This window comes from Schistocerca serialis, chromosome 6, assembly GCF_023864345.2.
Source record: "Schistocerca serialis cubense isolate TAMUIC-IGC-003099 chromosome 6, iqSchSeri2.2, whole genome shotgun sequence".
Classification (NCBI taxonomy): domain Eukaryota; kingdom Metazoa; phylum Arthropoda; class Insecta; order Orthoptera; family Acrididae; genus Schistocerca; species Schistocerca serialis.
Window position 1 is genome coordinate 83,261,285 of NC_064643.1, and position 4,748 is coordinate 83,266,032.

Consider the following 4,748-nt stretch of genomic DNA (forward strand, 5'->3'; position numbering starts at 1 on the left):
AAGCTATGAGTGTGTGAATCTTTTTATTGTGCTTATCGCGACTCAGCACCTCCACTATATGGTGAGTAGCAACTTTCCTTCTCTGGTATTGTTACATTCCATCCTGAGTTTTTCATTGTGTGAATCACCTACATCAAGTGTTTTTCTCTATGGAAAGAAGTTTCGGGTGCGAACAGATCATGCAGCATTGAAATGGTTGAGGAGGCTGAAGGATCCATCTGGTAGGTTGACACAACGGGCATTACAATTTAATAAAGTTGATTTTCATGTTATACATAAACCTAGAACGAAATACAGGAAAGTAGCAGTGTTGCAAATAGTAAGTAATGAGTTTAAGGAATGGTGAACAGAACAGAAGACGGGTGACAAATGTAAACAGTCACAGTTTTGTATGCAGGATCAGTTGCTGTGTACAGGACCTACGTTGGGACCATGAGAAATGGTACCAGAAAAGTTGAAAGTCACTTGCCCAGCTAATCCACTGAAACCAAGCAAGTGACTATTAATTAAAATGTCTTCCCTGTATGGGAATGTACATAATGGATATACCAGTGCAGGTTGTAGACATGTGTTGACAATGTATGCATGTATGGGTTTGGCCATGAGACATGCTCAGACAGCCTAATGGTAAGCCAACCGCTCACAATAAGTGGGAAATCTGGGTTCGAGTTGCAGCCTGACACAAAGTTTCATTGTCACCATTCCATTATAATGCTGATGGTTGTTCATATTTGCAACAGCGAACACATTTCATGGACTTTTTTTACCATCCACTCAACATTCTTCAAATTCTTCTATACTTTTGCATTATCTTCTTTTTTAAATGGATTGCAACAGCAGAATTTTGACCTGAAATCCTTTTTTACAGACTACTACTGAACACCACTGTAACACCTATTTTTGATCTATTTTGTATCTGTATCAATATTTCTACGTCAATTTGTTGTGAGTGTTGTATCTGTCATGGAAATTCTTTGACTAAGAGTACATATTTCAGTTATGTGAAGTTTTTGAACATTGTTGTTTAGACTGGGCTTGTGGATTTAAGTAATTACTGGAATGACTTATGTTATGTACTGTAAATGACTTGGTCCATAGTTAGGGAATGTAGGGTGAATGCAAAAGTTGTGGGGAAGCCCCACAACTACGAAGTAGCCTGGCAGAGTTGAAAAGGTGTGGTTGGCACACAAGTGGCAAGTGGGTAAGTAGACTTGGCTAAGTGCTGTGGTTAACATCTCACTAGCAGTAGCGAATCATTGTGACTTATATTCTTGGGGTTTTGAGGCCAGAGGAGCTTAAGAGCAGTATCTATGGGCTTCAGATGCTGCATTTGGTGATACTATTATAATGGCATGGTTTCTGGCCTTGTAAAAATATAATTCTGACACCAAGAAGATCTGTAACAGGGCGAGGCCAATAGTATTGCCATGACTGCATCACCGCCATGTTAACAGGCATTGAAAATTACGCCACCAATGCCACCAGCCTTCCTCTAAATTGTTTATATTTGCACTCTGTAAATGGACCAGGTATTCGTGAAATTTGGTTGATTTTAATAATAATCATGGTTTTGCTAAAAACTCTTATCTTACACCCATGATTATCCCAAACTACAAACCTGGACAGGAATCCTATCCTATTGAATTTAAGTATCCTAATTTATTATGGAAAGACTTTATCAACAGCTGTAAAAATAGTTGTGATTGCTTCCTAATGTGTGGAGTGATAGTGTTAAAAGTTCAGTTTTATAGTTTGAGAAATACACCACTTCCAGCACATTTTAAAATCAATCTGCATTCATTTTCTTGAATAATTTGCCTTACTTGAAAAGCTGCATGAAAATAGTTAAGTTGTTAATTGAAAGAAAAATAATATTGATTTGAAGTGAAGAAGATTATTAATTGTTGCATTTATGCACTTTGATCAGAATTACAAAGTTTTATGAGGGTTCATTTCATGAGAAAGTGTTTGAATTTGAATTTAATGTTGTGTTGGCATTTGCACAGCCAACTATACTTTGAGTAAGTTAAAAGAGTGCTTATCAAAGCACATTTGTTATTTAAAGAGTTATAGTTTGTTGTGCTTTACTTAATAATTATTGATGAGAATACTTACCATTTCTCACACATACTTGAGTAGTTTTGTTAATGAGCATGGTTCTTCAAACCATGAAAGTTTAAGGGCCCTCATGTGCTATGCTACTTAGTTAATGAAGCAAAGCAAAGGCTCCTCCAGAGCCAGTGTAGTTAGATTTGCTTTCTGTTTAACTGCTTCAAACTAATCCTAAGAAAGAAATATTTACTGTGTTAGCGATTCTATTGCAAGTTGGTTAATGCACAGGCATAGAGACCCTGTACTAAGCAATGGTGTTGTAGAGTATGATTGTATGGGAATTATAGAGTATGATCATTACAGAGTATGATCCCTTGATTTAAGTCAGAATCATTTTATGCCCTTCCCTGTTTAGTATTGCTATTAGTTTCATGTGTGTTGGCGATTAGTTTTATAAACTGCTGCATCTTGTTCATTTAAGGTACACATTGTTGAGAGGAATATGTTACTGTTTTCTATGTCATTGGCCAGTTGTTTGTCTGACTTCCAAGTTGGCAGTGCATTTATCTGCCTTGTTAGGTTACTGTGTTGTAGTGTGACTAGATATAGTGTGTGTGTCAAGGAAGGTTAGATTAGTCTTAGCACTGCCTTCTGCTTTATTATATTGCTTGACACAAGAATGTCTAATTAGGCTGGCAGCCAATATGAATATGTAATATTACAACTTGCTTTTGTGCTGGGAGACGTCTGTTCCTGATCCACCTGTTTACTGTTGGTTATACTCTGCTGGAGTGTTTCGGAAATGAATCCTAGTCTGATTTTTCTGTTCCCATTAGGTTATCTCATGGTCACAGCTTTCTCAGAAATTCCTTGCAGAGTTTAATGTTAGCATCAATTGCTGTTTAAAGTGGTTGGTGTCGTAATATATACAATACAGTTTGACTAAAAAAGCTACATGCATGAAACAAGCATGATTGGTTGAAATAAAATCTCTTTGGCTGTTCACAGCAAGAAATTTTTACTATATTTGTCGCTTGTTACAGTATGCTTTTTAGGAAAAAACACTGATACATAGCTGTTTACTGCATTCTGTTAGTGTAGTGATGTAGACGAAACAAATTTTTTATCATGACGCCTTTGGCGTATCATCTAGACATTTAACACATTTATATTAGCATACTGGGGCAGTACCTTTCTGTATTTTGTCCTGACACAATAGATACTCATGGTCAAAGGTTGAGGACAGTGACCTAGAATGTGAAAATTCTTAGAAACCTACTATGTTGCATATCAATGGTAAAGCCCTACTCATTAGTTCTTCAGTGACACAAGCTTTATCACTGCATCTGGATTAGAAGCAGAATTATAGTCATTTATGTTTAGACACACACATGTAAATTTCACACAATTTCCAAACTTTCCAGACCTCTAACTTTCATCACAATTGTCAAACACCTCTGCAAATTGGCAGTTTTCCATCTCTTATCTAAATCACTGGATGTATCAAATTTGAATGAAATCTGAATAGGGCTGGTTGAGTGCTGCACCAAACTGGCATGGAATTATCCAAAGATGTTTCAAGCTAAAGTGATTTGATAGGGAATTAGTGATAACAAAGTGGCTGCAGTCCTTGGTGAACAGGGTATGGGATGCACATGGATCAGTATTGACATTCGAGATGCCATGCAGCAGGCTTTGCGAGGACAACTGGTGATGCACTTACTGAAACATGTTCATAAGCAGGAAGGTAATGTGCAAAAAGAACTACCACCCAAATTACAGAAGTTAATGGAACAAAGCCACGAAAACTTGCCTATCAATTTTAACATGGCCACAGTGGAAGCAAGGACTGATGGAGCTAGGTGTACATTTAAGTCTCCTTTCACAGTAGCAGGAAAGCAGGCATGCTACCAATGTTACATAGTCAATGTGTATCCTGTCAAGTGGGGGATGCTGAGGAAGTTTGTCAGGGTAAGAGGTTGTTGCTAATTGCATAGATTTAGAGCAGTTGTGCGGAAATGGAGGAAGGAGAGCTATAGAAGTGTTACAGGGTGAAGTTAGGGTTTGTCTAAACAGAGCTGTGAGACAGAGTCAAAACTCCTTCTGGGTCAGAAAACAGGCAAGGACTGCACAAAAGAGGTGATTAAGTCTGAGTTGTACTGTAACACGTTGGGCACACTGCTTGTACTCTGTCTTCAATACAGTGATAGTAGTAGCCAGTTGCGTATGAACAGGAGAACCTCATGGCAGCAAAAAGGATGGAACTGGGTGGTAATGGCTTGCTAATAAACAGAATATCATGCAAAACAGTGGGACCTACTTTCTGTATACCTGCCACAATTTCAGGAATAACACATCTGGGCATTTCACAGCCTTGGCTGTACTGGTCAAAGGAACCTATGGAAATGTTACCAGCCACTAATCTGGCTGCTTTGAAACAGATTTTAGGACCTGAGTTAATTCAGTCCATAACCAAACTTGTTAATGAACAGGAAGAGCAAATCTCCATGGAGGCATTAATTCAGCATGTAGATCAGTACTATAGGAAGAAACAGTACCAGAAATAAACAGCACTGATCATGTTGCAAGGTGACTTGACCTGGCACAATGTGGAAACAGTTGACACAGCAGTACCCAACCAGTAGGCGTCAAAAGCCTGTCCACACTGGCGGCTACCAAAATGTTTAGCACACGTG